The sequence below is a fragment of the Mirounga angustirostris genome, unplaced genomic scaffold (assembly GCF_029215605.1).
Source record: "Mirounga angustirostris isolate CCGP_5_RB_7025 unplaced genomic scaffold, mMirAng1.0.hap1 SCAF_5, whole genome shotgun sequence".
Classification (NCBI taxonomy): Eukaryota; Metazoa; Chordata; class Mammalia; order Carnivora; family Phocidae; genus Mirounga; species Mirounga angustirostris.
Genome location: NW_026991713.1, coordinates 95,506,065 through 95,522,344, shown reverse-complemented (window position 1 = coordinate 95,522,344; position 16,280 = coordinate 95,506,065). Strand labels below are relative to the sequence as shown.

The 16,280-nt window shown below is 37.6% G+C and overlaps 1 protein-coding gene and 1 pseudogene across 3 annotated transcripts in view; one reads left to right on the top strand and one right to left on the bottom strand.

The window, feature by feature from the left end:
- The window catches only part of LOC123841477 (C-type lectin domain family 4 member D-like), a 63,979-nt gene that overhangs the window by 45,538 nt on the left and 2,161 nt on the right, over positions 1-16,280 (bottom strand). The window lies entirely within an intron of this gene.
- LOC123840166 (peroxiredoxin-2-like) lies at positions 14,840-15,422 on the top strand (annotated as a pseudogene).

The following is a 16,280-nucleotide window of genomic DNA, read 5'->3' as shown; positions in this document are numbered from 1 at the left end:
TTCAAAGAACACATAAAAAGGCCAATTATCATCAGTTACCAGGGAAATGCAAATCAAAACTATAGTGAGATATCACCTGATACCTGTGAAGATGGCTATTATTAAAAAGACAAGTAATAACAACAATTGGCAAGGATGTGGAGAAAAGGGGACCCTTGTACACTCTTGGTGGGGATGTAAATTGGTATGGCCTTTATGGAAAACAGTATGGCAAAAAATTAAATATTGAACTACTCTATGATCCAGCAATCCCACTCCTAAGTATATATTTATAAGAATTGAAATCAGTGTCTCAAGAAGATATCTGCACACCCACATTTATTGCAGCATTACTCATAATTGCCAAGATATGGAAACAACCTAAATATCCTTCATTGGGTAAAAGGATAAAGAAAACATGGTATATATACAATGAAATATTATTCAACCATGAAAAAGGAACTCTTGCCATGAGCAACACATGGATAAATCTGAAGGGCATTAGTGAACTAAGTGAAAGAGGCCAGACAGAGAAAGATAAATACTGTCTGGTATCACTTATTATCACTTATATGTGGAATTCTTTTTAAAAGCCAATTTTATTGGAACAGAGAATAGGGCACCTGGGTGGCTCAGTTGGTTAAGCATCTGCCTTCAGCTCGTCATGATCCCAGGATCTTTGGATTGAGCCCCGTGTCGGGCTCTCTTCTTGGTGGGGAGTCTGCTCCTCCCTCTCCCTCTGCCACTCCCCCTGCTTGTTTGGTCTGTCTCTCTCTCTCTGTGTCAAATAAATAATAAAAATCTTTTTAAAAAGAATAAAAAACAAGCAGAGAATAGATTGGTGATTGCAGAGGCTGGAGGGAAGGCAAATTAGGTGATATAGTACAAATTTTCAGTTATAAGTTCTGAAGTCTAATGTACAGTTGGTGACTATAGTTACTAATTCAGTATTGTATGCTAAAAGGTTGCTAAGAGTAGATCTTAAACATTCTTATCACACACCCTTAAAAGGGTTCACCACATGTGGTGATGGGTGTGTGAATTATCTTGGCCTTGGTAATCATTCCACAATGTATATGTATATCAAAACATCACATTGTACTCTTTAAATATATACAATTATATTTGTCAGTTATTCCTCAATAATTTTTTTTAAGAAAAGAATCCAAATTGGGAAAATAGCCAGAACCAGGCAAAGTTACTAAAAATGGTAGTCAATTAATTTTTTAAAGGCTTATTTTAGCATTTTAAGAGCCCTCATAAGGTCAAGAAGGAAAATAAAACATGTAATCTATATTTTGAATTTTATTTGATAAAAGTGGAGAAAACTACAGTAGAAATTGATATATTAAAAGGGTAAGAAAGAAAGCTATTTTGAGGGACACTTGTTTAAAAAGCTGTATTGGAAGTAATGAAGAGATGTCTCCATTTCTATTTTTTTATAAATTTTTTTAAAAGATTTTATTTATTTGAGAAAGAGAGAGCACGAGTCAGCGGGGGAAGAGTGGCAGAGGGAGAAGGAGAAGCAAACTCCCCGCTAAGCAGGGAGCCCAACCTGGGACTCAATCCCAGGATCCCAAGATCATGACCTGAGCCAAAGGCAGACACTTAACCAACTGAACTACCCAGGCACCCTAGATGTCTCCATTTCAAGCAAGAATTTACACAATAAACTACAAGGAAACAGCTCCCGAAGGGTGGAATGGAAATGAGAGAGATACTCTGAGGCTTCTCCTGGGACCACCAGCTCTTCCTTCTGTCATATCTGCAAAATAAAAGCAGAAAGCCACAATCTTCTCAATCTAATGGTTCAGGAAACCAGTTTCCTAGAAGTCTGGAGCATGGAAAGAGATGACTAACAACCTAAGATTAATAATAATGGGCAAAATGTAAGCTAGAAGAATCCTAGAAACACCTTCTGAACAAATGGCCAAATATAAACTTTGGCAATACTGAGAAGTCCATACTGCCTATTTTCCTATTCTCTTTCTTTTTGAATGGCATTCTCCCTTTACTGCCCTAACTTTCCCCAAGCTTTACTATTTTTTCCAATTTTTCATCTCCCAGAATTATGGGGTTTTTTTAATCTTCCTAATTGCTCATAAGGCTCAGTTGTTTCTCTAAATTCATCTTTTCCTAACATATTATCATGCTCTGATCTCTACTACAGTACTAAGATGTGAATGTTTGTTCATACACTGAAGATATATAAATGAATTACCTTCGTATCATATACATGCTTGTCTTTTGAAAGATCTAACATGGTAATTAAATAGAGAAACGTAATGGGAAACACCAGGTAAATGATTTTAACATATTTGGAGAAATCCTTAACATTTTTTTATTTTTGAATGTTCTTTTGCTTGCATTTTTCTGAATATAAAGGAAAAGCTTTTAAATTTTGGGGGGACTTTAGCTCTTACTTCTTTTGAGGTGAATTTTATATCTGAAGTTTCCTAGCCTTTAAGAGTACAATGACTAAGGTCCAATCTTTCTGAATAAATCCAGGTTTCCTGGATAAAAACGTCAGAGAAACAGACATAAGAGGTTCCTGGTATGCCTTATGAGCACAGTGTTTCTAGAAGAGTAACCTCAGAAGTGAGGTTGTGGGTGGAAGTGAGAACTTACTTTCTTTTTCACTTCAGTGAGGGGGTAGAAGTAAAACCAAGAATGGAGGATTAGGAAATGATGTTGATTCCAAGAGTGATGTTCTATAAGTAAGCAAACAAGTGAAAGAATTATACAATTAGATAATCTTAGTACTGTACCCATGAAGTAAATGTCTTAGGAGGAAACATAAGTCATTTCACTCTAGGAAGATAAGCAACAGCTCAATTTTACAGATATGAATTAGAGTTTAAGGAAGGAAATAATAAATAGCATGGGATCCATGAATATTTTATAGTGTGGGACATGCTTGTAAAAATAGAATCCTTGAAGTTTCAAGAACCTTAGAAGATTGTTAATCAGTATTCATGAGTCAAGGTTAAGGTGAAGCACACATTGGAAAAATATTTCATGATTTTCTTGGCTAAATAACAGTAGAATTTCCAAAACAAGAAAGGGTGACATAAGAGTTTTGGAATGTCAGAGGCAGGTTCCCTGTCTTCAATACCAATAACTCAGTGAGGCTCTCTAAATCATCCTTACCCCAAATCATCGATCAAAGCACATTCTTTTTTTTTAAATTTTTTTATTTTTATAAGCAAACAATGAATCATGGAATGCTACATCAAAAACTAATGATGTACTGTATGGTGACTAATATAACATAATAAAAATAAATAAATAAATAAATTCAATTAATTAACATATAATGTATTATTGGTTTCAGAGGTACAGGCCTGTGATCCATTAGTCTTATATAACACCCAGTGTCATTACATCACATGCACTTCTTAATGTACATCACCCAGTTACCCCATCCTTCCACTCCCCTCCCCTCCAGCAACCCTGTTGGTTTCTTATGATTAAGAGTGTCTTGGGGTGCCTGGGTGGCTCAGTCATTAAGCGTCGGCCTTAGGCTCAGGTCATGATCTCAGGGTCCTGGGATCGAGCCCCACATCGGGCTCCCTGCTCAGTGGGAAGCCTGCTTCTCCCTCTCCCACTCCCCCTGCTTGTGTTCCCTCTCTCACTGTGCCTCTCTCTGTCAAATAAATAAATAAAATCTTTAAAAAAAAAAAAAAAAGAGTGTCTCATGGTTTGTCTCCTTCTCTGGTTTCATCTTGTTTCATTTTTTCCTCTCTTCCCCTATGATCCCCAGTTTTGTTTCTTAAATTCCACATATCAGTGATATCATATGATAATTGTCTTTGTCTGATTGACTTCTTTCACTTAGCATAATACACTCTAGTTCCATCCACGTCATTGCAAATGGCTAGATTTGGGTTTTTTATGGCTGCATAATGTTCCATTGTGTGTGTGTATATATATATATATATACCACATCTTCTTTATCCATTCATCTGTCGATGGACATCTGGGCTCTTTTCATAGTTTGGCTATTGTGGACATTGCTCCTATAAACATTGGGGTGCAGGTGCCCCTTCGGATCTCTACCTTTGTATCTTTGGAGTAAATACCCAGTAGTGCAATTGCTGAGTCATAGGGTAGCTCTATTTTCAACTTTTTGAGGAACCTCCATACTGTTTTCCAGAGTGGCTGCACCAGCTTGCATTTCCATCAAAGCACATTCTCAAGGAAGTAGTATTAAATATACAGAGACTTGAATAATATGAGATTTTGTTTTCTTGATGGGACTTTTCAAATGGAAGAAGAGTTACTGATAAAATGAAAACTCAGGAACAAGCTAGAAATAGTACAAATTCCTTCAGGGTTCAGTGAGATCAATAGTTTATTCAGGAAAAAGGAAGAGTAGATTCTGCAATGTCACTATCAGTTTTCAGGTCCTCCTGGTAATGGAGGATGCAATAAACCAAAGGCTTGAGAATAATTTAAGGTCCAAACAAAAGAGCAAAGACATCTACCACATCAAGTCATGTAAGTATTAGACCAACTGATAGTTCCATTTTGCAACTTGCTCACCTATTCTTCATGCCCTTTTATTTTTTATTTTCTATTTTCAAGTGTACTTGACACACAATGTTACATTAGTTTCAGGTATAGATTTGCCCTCTGAGTGCTGAGGAGAAGGGAAAAACTAAAAACAGGGGGGATGCTAAAGTGAAAATAAATTAAAATAAATAACAACATAAAAACATGAGCAAGGTGCCAAATTAATATAAAGCAAGAGCAGACCAGGATGTGTCCTAGGTCACAAGTGGAGACAGCAGAGGATCTTTGGACTATGACCAGGTACAAGTACAAAAACAAAAGATCACAAGAGAAAATCCTAGACAGACTGGCAGATTTAGAGGGAAAATGTATACATTGTTCAAACAATGAATAGTGTTCCTTGTGACTTGACCGCCTTCAAAAGGGTAAGTTCTTTCCCAGTGTATACCCCTGCTGCTCCTAAAGTATAATCTATGAACCAATAAATTAAATTACCCAGAGTTTCTCTTCTCAGAAAACATCTATGGATTCCTCAATAAAGATGTGTGCCTGCTAATTAGAGGAAAGATTAAATTTTCTTTTTTTTTTTTTTTAAGATTTTTTATTTATTTATCTGAGAGAGAGAATGGGAGACAGAGAGCATGAGAGGGGGAGGATCAGAAGGAGAAGCAGACTCCCCGCTGAGCAGGGAGTCCGATGCGGGACTCGATCCCAGGACTCCAGGATCATGACCTGAGCCGAAGGCAGTTGCTTAACCAACTGAGCCACCCAGGCGCCCCAAGATTAAATTTTCTTGCTCAAGAGTTTGAATTGACAATAACAAGTGGAGTCTGAAACTGCATCTAGAAAATCTTCTTGTATCATAAATTAGATACTAAGAAATATGCAGAAAGTATGAATTTCTGTTCAAACAGTTGTATAATAAACATTAAATCTTTTTTTCTGAATCAATTTATTTTTACTGTTTATCCACATGCCATTGGACTAGACTGGAAGAAATGTGACCTTGGTTATGTTGAGATTCTCCTCTGCCACAGAAGACATATCAAGTCTCCTCTAGTGGGTCAGAGCTGAAGGCAATCAAGACCCATCAGATTCAAGAAAAACTTTTACCTCTCCCTTAATTGCCCAGAAGAATTTAGATAGAGGGCCTTGTCCAGAAAAAGAACTATCACCAGTGATAACTACAAAGAATATGGGTTAGGTATGAAAAACTGAGGTTGTGAGGGGAACTTGGTGAGGCCTGGAGATCAAATTCCTCTCTGTGTGCCACTGTCTCTTCATGGCATGGCAAACATTTGCTCTTCCCATCCTGTGAATTGTCTTCTTCCCTTTTGAAGTACCAGACCCTTAGCACCTTCCCCTTAGCTCAGAATGACATGTAAGCTTCAATTGCCTGACTGCTGGTGGGTCCTATATTTTTATGGGGCTGCCATACGTACATAATTAAATTTGTTTTCCTCCTGTTAATCTGGCCTATATTAATTTATTAGACCAGCCAAAGAACTAAGAAGGGTAAAGGAAATTTTTTCTCCCAAACAATATTCAGGGGCAAACCAAGGGGAGCCAGGTGCATGCCCTTCATCCATTTCTCCACTAGTCATCATCTCTACCCACATGAACTCTCTGAGGCCCATTGGTTCTCAGCTCCTTTTGTTACATTATTTATTTGTTACCTCCTTTTAACACACTCCCTTTTTTCTCAGAACCTCTATTTTAATTTCTACTTTCTCCAAAATCCCTATAATTTCCTAAAGGTTATGATTTGGAAAACAAATGCTAGTAAGTCTAGTAAGCTACTGCTTCTTCAGCTCTGACACTTACTTTCCTTGTTGCACTGCATTATAAAATCAGCTTGCTGCCTGAATAAGAAGGAAGCAAAAATTCCCAAAAAAGGAACGTATATTTTGATCTCTGATGAGGTATTTTTCGCTATTCTCCCACTTTGACCATTCTTTTAATCAGTAATACTTGTGTTGTCCATAATTAAGAGTTCACTATAACTCAAGATAACCACCATAACTTGGGGTGCCTGGGTGGTGCGGTTGATTGAGTGTCTGACTCTTGATTTTGGCTCAGGACATGGTCTCAGGGTCATGGGATCGAGCCCCATGTCAGGCTCTGTGCTTGCTTGGGATTCTCTCTCTCTCCCTCATCCTCCACTCCTCCTCCTGCTTGTGCACACCTGCACTCCCACTCTCTCACAAAAATAAAAAATAAAAAATAACCACCAGGAGTCTGGTCCCTGGCCAAAAAATCTATGTGTAAGCTGGCAGTTTAATTTTCTTGTCAGCTCTGCTGAGCCTGTGACAACACTCAAGCTAAAATTCAAAGGAAGTATATTAGTTCCCTAATGCTGCTATAATGAATTAACACAAACTCTGTGACTTAAATCAATATAAATTTATTATCATATGGTTCTAAAGATCTGAAGTATAGAATGAGTTGGCAGGGCTGTATTCCTTTTGGAGCTCTAGAGATGAATCCATTTCCTTGCCTTTTCCAGCTTCTAGAAACCATGTACATTCCTTGATTCATGGTCCCTGCCTCCATCTCCAAAGCAAGTGGTATATTTTCAAATCTCTCTCTCTCTCTAACTCTGACCCCTGCTTTTGTCATCATATCTCCTTCCCTGACTCTGATCCCTCTCCTTTTCTCTTGTAAGGTCCCTTTTGAGTCCATTAGGCCCACCCAGATAATCCAGAATAATCTATCTCAAAATCCTTAATTTATTAATATCTGTAAAACCCCTTATCCTATTGAATATAACATATTCATTAGGTTTCTGGGCTTAGGGTGTGAACATCTTTGGGGGCCCATTATTCAGTCCACTATAGGAAGGTTCAAAATATTTTCTTGTTCCAGTAAAATATTAGATATATAGACTTCCATATCCAGTCACTTACAGACTTGATAAATTAGACCAACCCTTTTGAGGAAGACAACTATAAAAAGCTAAATGAAATGTCTTTTTAAAATATCTTTACAACATCAATGGCTTTGTCAAAGATTAATTGACCATTTAGTTGTGGGTTTATTTCTGGGTTTTCTATGCTGTTCCATTGATCTATGTGTCTATTTTTGTGCCAGCACCATACTGTCTTTATCACTACAGCTTTGTAATATGACTTGAAGTCCAGAATTGTGATACCTCCAGCTTTGCTTTTCTTTTTTTAAGGTTGCTTTGGCTAGTCAGGGTGTTTTGTGGTTCCATACAAATTTTAGGATTGTTTGTTTTAGCTCTGTGAAAAATGTTGTTGGTATTTTGATAGGGATTGGATTAAATCTATAGATTGCTTTGGGTAGCATAGACATTTTAATAATATTTGTTCTTCCAATCCATGAGCTTGGAATGTCTTTCCTTTTCTTTGAGTCATCTTCAATTTCATCAATGTGAGTTTTTGGGGTTTTTTTAAGATTTATTTGTTTTAGAGAGAGAGAGCATGCACAAGCAGTGGGGAGAGGCAAAGGGAGAGGAAGAGAGAGAATCTCAAGCAGATACCCTGCTGAGCACAGAGCCTGACACAGAGCTTGATCCTACAACCCTGAGATCATGACCTGAGCCAAAATCAAGAGTCAGACACTTAACTGACTGAGCCACCCAGGTGCCCTTCATCAATGTTTTATCGTTTTCAGAGTATAGGTCTTTCACCTCTTTAGATAGGTTTATTCCTAGATATCTTGTTTTTGGTGCAATTGTAAATGGGATTGATCCCTTAATTTCTCTTTCTGCTGCTTCATTATTGGTGTTTAGAAATGCAACAGATTTCTGTATGTTGATTTTGTATCCTGCGACTTTACTGAATTTGTGCATCAGTTCTAGCAATTTTTTGGCGGAGTCTTTGAGGTTTTCCATAGAGAGTATCATGTCATCTGCAAATAGCGAAAGTTTTACTTCTTCCTTGCCAATTTGGATGCCTTTTATTTCTTCTTATTGTCTGATTGCTGTGGCTAGGTCTCCCAGGACTATGTTAAATATTTAACAGTGGTAAAAGTGGACGTCCCTGTCTTGTTCCTGATCTTTGGGGAAAAGTTCTTAGTTTTTCCCCACTGAGAATGATATTCGCTGTGGGCTTTTCATATATGACCGTTATTAAGTTGAGGTATGTTCCCTCTAAACCTACTTTGTTGGGGTTTTTTTTAAAGATTTTATTTATTTGAGAGAGAGAGTGAGAGAGAGAGAGAGAGAGCACACAAGAGGGGAGAGTGGGAAAGGGAGAAGCAGACTCCCTGCTGAGCAGGTAGCCCGACGCGGGACTCGATCCCGGGACTCCAGGATCATGACCTGAGCCGAAGGCAGTCGCTTAACCAACTGAGCCACCCAAGCGCCCTAAACCTACTTTGTTGAGGACTTTTATCATGAATGGATGTTGTACTTTGTCCAATGCTTTTTCTGCAACCTTTGAAAGGATCATATGGTTCTTCTCCTTTTTTTTATTAATGTGGCATATCACATTGATTGGTTTGTGAATATTGAACTTCCCTTGCAACCCAGGAATAAGTCCTACTTAATCATGGTGACTTTTTTTTTTTTTGTATGTATTGTTGGTTCAGTTTGCTAGTATTTTTTTGAGAATTTTTGCATCTGTATTCATCAGGGACATTGGCCTGTAGTTCTCTTTTTTAGTGGAGTCTTTAGCTAGTTTTGGTATCAGGGTAATGCTGGCCTCTTAGAATGAGTTCCTTTTCTATTTTTTGGAATAGTTTAAGAATAGGTATTAACTATTCTTTAAATGTTTGGTAGAATTCACCTGTGAAGCCATCTGGTCCAGGACTTTTGTTTGTTAGGAACTTTGTGATTAGTGATTCAATTTCTTTGCTGGTTATTGGTCTATTCAAATTTTCTATTTCTTCCTGTTTCAATTTTGGTAGTTTCTGTTTCTAGGAATTTATCCATTTCTTCCAGGTTGTCCAATTTGCTGGCATCTAGTTTTTCATATTCTCTTATATTGTTTGTATTTCTGTGGTGTTGGTTGTTATTTCTCCTCTCCCATTTGTGATTTTATTTATTTGGGTCCTTTCTCTTTTCTTTTTAATATAAAGCAGGAAAGACTATACAATGGGAAATAGCCTCTTCAACAAATGGTGTGGGGGAAACTGGACAATTAACATGAAAAAGAATGAAACTGGACCACTTTCTTACACCATACACAAAAATAAATTCAAAATGGATTAAAGACCTAAATGTGAGACAGGAAACCATAAAAATCCTAGAGAAGTGGAGTAACCTCCTTGACATCAGCCATAACAACTTCTTTCTAGATATGTTTCCTGAGGCAAGGGAAACAAAAGCAAAAATAAACTATTAGGACTTCATCGAGGTAAAAAGTTTCTGCACAATGAAGGAAACAATCAACAAAACTAAAAGGCAACCTACGAAATGGGAGAAGGTATTTACAAATGACATATCTGATAAAGAGTTAGTATTCAAAATGCATAAAGAACTTATAAAACTCAACACCCAAAAAATGAATAATCCAATTTAAGAATGGGCAGAAGACATGAATAGACACTTTTTCAAAGAAGACATTCAGAGGCCAACAGACACATGAAAAGATAGTCAATATCACTCATCATCAGGGAAATACAAATCAAAACTGCAATGAGATACCACCTCACACCTGTCAGGGAATGGTTAAAATCAAAAACACAAGAAACAACAGGGGTTGGCAAGGATGTGGAGAAAGGGGAACCCTTTTACACTGCTAGTGGGAATGCAAACTGGTACAGCCACTTTGGAAAACAGTATGGAGGGTCCTCAAAAAGTTAAAAAAAGAACTATCCTATGATCCAGCAATTGCACTACTAGGTATTTACCCAAAGAATACAAAAATACTAACTCAAAGGGAAATCTCTACCCCAATGTTTATAGCAGCATTATCTATGATAGCCAAATCATGGAAACAGCCCAAATGTCCATCAACTGGTTAGTAGATAAAGGAGATGTGGTGTATATATATAATGGAATATTACTCAGCCATAAAAAAGAATGAAATCTTGCCATTTGCAACAACATGGGAGGAGCTAGAGAGTATAATGCTAAGTAAAATAAGTCAGAGAAAGACAAATACCATATGATTTCACTCACATGTAGAATTTAAGAAACAAAACAAATGAGCAAAGGGAAAAGAGAGAGAGAGGCAAACCCAGAAGCAGATTCTGAACTATAGAGAACAAACTGATGGTTACCAGAGGGGAGGTAGATGGGGGATGGGTTAAATAGGTGATGGGGAGTAAAGAGTACACTTGTTATTATGAGCACCGGGTGTTGCACAGAAGTGCTGAATCACTGTATTGTATACCTGAAACTAATATTACACTGTATGTTAACTAACTGGAATTTAAATAGAAACTAAAAAGAAAAATCAATGACTAACAAGCACATGAAAAGATGCTAATCATTAGAAAAATAAAAAAAGAAAGAAGGAAGGAAGGAAGGCTAAAAGATACCCAAATTAGAAAGGAAGAAGTGAAATTGTCTCTGTTTGCAGATGCTATAATCTTATATATAGAAAATCTTAAAGATTCCACCAAGAAGGGGCGCCTGGGTGGCTCGGTCGTTAAGCGTCTGCCTTCGGCTCAGGTCATGATCCTAGGGTCCTGGGATCGAGCCCCACATCGGGCTCCCCGCTGAGCAGGGAGCCTGCTTCTCCCTCTCCCACTCCACCTGCTTGTGTTCCCTCTCTCGCTGTCTCTCTCTCTGTCAAATAATAAATAAAATCTTAAAAAAAAGATTCCACCAAGAAATTGTTAGAATTAATAAATTCAGTAAGTTGCAGAATACAAAAATCAGCTGTGTTTTTAACAATAAACTACCTGGAAAAGAAATTAAAAACAATTCCATTACAATGGCATAATAAATACTCTACATAATAGTAATAATAAAAAACTTAGGAATAAATTTATCCAAGGAGATGAAAACTCTGTACATTGAAAACTATAATACATTGATGAAAGAAACTGGGAAAGACACCAATAAATGAAAACATATCCCATGTTCATGTTTTGGAAGACTTAATATTGTTAATATGTCCATACTACCCAAAGCCATCTGTAGATTCAATGTAATCTCTATTAAATACCTATACATTTCCCACAGAAATAGAAAATTTGTATAGAATCCTAGAATTTGTATAGAATCATAAAACACCCCAAATAGCTAAAGCAATCCTGAGAAAGAACAAAGTTGGAATCATCACCCATCTTGATTTCAAACTATATTACAAATCTATAATAATCAAAACAATATGATATTGGCATAAAAACAGAAACATAGACCAGCAGAACAGAATAGACAGCCCAAAAATAAACCTATGCACATACCATACAATAAATATTTAGCAGGGGAGCCAAGAATACTCAAAGGGTAGTCTCTTCAATAAATGGTAAACTGGATAATCACATGCAAAATTGGAAAAATTGGGGAAAAAATTGGAAAAACTGGATAATCACATGGAAAAGAATAAAATGGACCACTGTGTTATTCCACTTACAAAAACTAACTCAAAATGGATTTAAAATTTGTATGTAAGTCTGAAACAAACTTCTAGAAAAAAAACATAGAGGAAAATCTCCTTGACATTGGTCTTGGCAATGATTTTTTTTGGATATGACACCAAAAGCATAGGCAACAAAAGCAAAAATTTAAGTGGGACCACATCAGAGTTAGAAGTTCTGCACAGTAAAAGAAACAATCAACAAAATGAAAAGGCAACCTATGGAATGGGAAAAAATATTGGCAAACCAGCTACAGATAAGGGGTTAATATCCAAACTATATAAGGAACTTCTACAACTCAACAACAAAATTAAATTAAATTAAATAATTTAAATCCAATTAAAAATGGGCAAAGGACCTTAATAGACATTTTTCCAAAGAAGACATATAAATGGCCAATAGGTATGGAAAGATGCTCAAAATCACTAATCATTAAGAAAATGCAAATCAGGAGCACCTGGGTGACTCAGTCCTTAAGTGTCTGCCTTCGGCTCGGGTCATAATCTCAGGGTCCTGGGATCGAGCCCCGCATCAGGCTCCCTGCTCGGCGGGAACCCTGTTTCTCCATCTCCCACTCCCCCTGCTTGTGTTCCCTCTCTCGCTGTGTCTCTCTGTCAAATAAATAAAGTCTTTTAAAAAAAGAAAAGAAAATGCAAGTCAAAACCACAATGAGATAATCACCTTACATCTGTTAGGATTGCTAATCTCAAAAGATACCAAAAGAAAATAAATGCTAATATCAAAAGATAATAAATGCTGTCAAGAATGTGGAGAGAAAGGGCTGTTGATAAGAATGTAAATTGGAAGAGCCACTATGGAAAACAATATGGAGGTTCCTCAAAAGATTGAAAATAAAACTTACATATGATCCAGCAATGCCTCTTAATGAGTATATATCTGAAAGAAAACACTATTTTGAAGAGATATCTGCAACCCCATGTTTATTGCAGCATTATTTACAATAACCAGGACATGAAGACAACCTGTCTATAAATGGATGAATGAATAAAAATAGTGTGGGATATATACAATGTAATATTCAGCCATAAAAATGAAGCAAATGCTGCATTGTGACAACATGGATGGACATTAAGGGCACTAAGCTAAGTGAAATAAGTTAGAGAAAAACAAATACTGCATGATTTACTCACACATAGAATCTGAAAAAGCCAAACTTATAGAATGAGTAAGTCACAGGAATAAAAGACTCAACATAAGGAATATACTCAATGGTATTAAATAGTACTGTATGGTGACAGATGGTAGCTACACTTGTGCTGAGAATAACATAATATATAAACGTGTCAAATCACTATGTTGTATACCTGAAACTAATGTAATATTGTGTGTCAACTGTACTCAAAAAGTAAATTAATTAAATTAAAAAGCCACTCATACAAATAGACTTTAATAGTGGTTCAGGTGCTGGGGTGTAGTGGAAATGGGAAAATGTTAGGCAAAAAGTACCAACTTCTAGTTATAAGATGAATATAAGTCCTGGGATGTAATGTACAGCATGGTGACTATAGTTAACAACACTGTATTGTATACCTCAAGTTGGTAAGAGAGTAGAACTTAAATACTCTGGCCACACACACACACACACACACACACACACAATGGTAATTATAAGAGTTGATGGATTTGTTAACTAACCTTTTGAGGTAATCATTTCACAATACATACATATATCAAGTTATCGCATTGCACACCTTAAACTCATGCAATATTATATGGCAATCATATCTCTTTAAAGCTGGAAAAACACTGTTGGAACTAATACACAAGGTCAGGAAAGTTGTAGGATACAAAATCGACCTCAAAAGTCAGTTGCATGTCTATACACTAACAATGAACAATATAAAAAGAAAATTAAGAAAGCAATCTCATTTACAGCAGCACCAAAAGAATAAAGTACTTAGGAATAAATTTAACCAAGAAAGTGAAAAACTTGTAATTGGAAAACTACAAAACATTTCTGAAAGGAATCAAAGAAGACACAATTTAAATGGAAAGACATTCCATGTTTATAGATGGGAAGGCTTAATATTAAAGCTGTTAAGCCTTAATATTAAAAGTTAAAATGCCCGGGGCGCCTGGGTGGCTCAGTTGGTTAAGCGACTGCCTTCGGCTCAGGTCATGATCCTGGAGTCCCGGAATCGAGTCCCGCATCGGGCTCCCTGCTCGGAGGGGAGTCTGCTTCTCCCTCTCCCACTCCCCCTGCTTGTGTTCCCTCTCTCGCTGTGTCTTTCTCTGTCAAATAAATAAATAAAATCTTAAAAAAAAAAAAAAAAAGAACTGCAAAAAAATAAAAAATAAAAAAAATAAAAGTTAAAATGCCCATACTACCCAAAGCAATTTACACAGTCAATGTCATTCCTGTCAAAAAAACTTTTTTTCAGAAAAAAATACTAAAATTCAGATGGTATCTCAAGGGATCCAGGATAGTCAAAACGATCTTGGGAAAAAAAGGAACAAATTTGAAGGCCTCACACTTCCTGATTTTAAAACATGTTACAAAGCTGTGGCTCTCAAAGCAGTATAGTACCAGCACAATGACAGACGTATACACCAATGGAACAGAATAGACAGTCCCAAAATAAACTTTTGAGTATACGGTCAGATGATCTTTAATCAGTTTCAAAAACTATACAATGGGTAAAGGATAATCTTTTCATCAAACGGTGTTAGGAAAACTGGATATCCACATGCAAAAGAATGAAGCTAAACTACCTGACACCATATACAAAAGCTAATTCAACACAGAAGAACAACTTGGGTGATAAGAACGTGTGTTCATCAGTCTGCTAGTCCATGGGTCCCGCCCTGACTCATACAGCTTTCAGTCATGACTTGCTGCAACGTGCAGATAGGAAATCCCCCCAAACTTCCAGGCCCCTGCCCTTGGGGATAGCACCTTCAAAGAGGTGAAGCTTTCTGGACTAGAGGGAAACACTTGGTCCTCTTTTTCTACCTGCATGGCTTTACCTTTGTCTGCCCCCCAGAGATCATCACTTTCAGCAAGCACGCTGAAGACTTCCACAAGCTGGGTTGTGAGGCGCTGGTCTCTGTCAACTCTCAGTTCACTCATCTGGCTCAGATCAACAGTCCCCAGAAGGAAGGAGGCTTGCCCCCAACATCCCCCTGCTGGTCAATGTAACCAGAAGCTTGTCCCAAGATTATGGCATGCTGAAGGAAGATGGAGGCATCGCCTACAGGGGCCTCTTTATCACCAACGGCAAGGGTATCCTTCTCTAGATCACTGTCAATGATTTGTCTATGGGGGTGCTCCATGGACAAAGCTCTGTAGCTGGACCAGGGCTTCAAGTACATGGATGAACATGAGGAAGTCTGTCCCACTGGCTCGAAGCCAGGCAGTGACACAATCAAGACCAGTGTGGGCCAATGAATACTTCTCCAAATACAACTAGGCTAGCAGAGAGGTGGAAAGCTTGGGTTCTTGGCCCCAACCTGTGCCCCTACAGGGATAACCCATGCTGACCCAGGAAAGGCCAGACCTGCCCCTTCAAATTCCATAGTCCCTGACCCTGGAGAGCAAGGCCAAGGCCTTCTCATTCTCCCAGCTGAGAGCTGATGAATGGTGACCCCCTCCCTGGAGCCCACCTAGCTAGAGTCCTAGAGGTGACCAATAAAATATTAGGACAGGAAAAAAAAGGGGAAGAATGACTTAATGTAAGACAGAATACTGTAAATATCATAAAGAAAAAGCGTTATAACATTGGAGTTGGCAATGATTTCTTGGATATAACACCAAAAGCACAACAAAGAAAAGGCAACAAAGAAAAAAACACAAATGTAAGTATATCAAACTTAAAAACTTCTGTGCATCAATGGAAATAATCAACAGAGTGAAAAGGCAACCCATGGAATGAGAGAAAATATTTGCAAATCATATATCTGATAAGGAGTTAATATCTAGAATATATTAAAAACACATACAACTCAATAACAAAAAACCAAATATCCCAAATTTAAAAATGGGCAAAGGGGGGGCACCTGGGTGGATCAGTCAGTTTAGCGTCCCAACTCTTGATTTCATCTCAGGTCATGATCTCAGGGTTGTGGGATCGACCCTGTGTCATGCTCTGCACTGGGCGTGGAGCCTGCTTAAGATTCTCTCACTCCCTCTCCTTCAGCCTCTTCCCTCCCCTGGACGGATGGAAGGAAGGAAGGAAGGAAGGAAGGAAGGAAGGAAGGAAGGAAGGAAAGAAAGAGAGAAAGAGGAAAGAAAGAAAGAAAAGAAAAGAAAAGAAAGAAAGAAAGAAAGA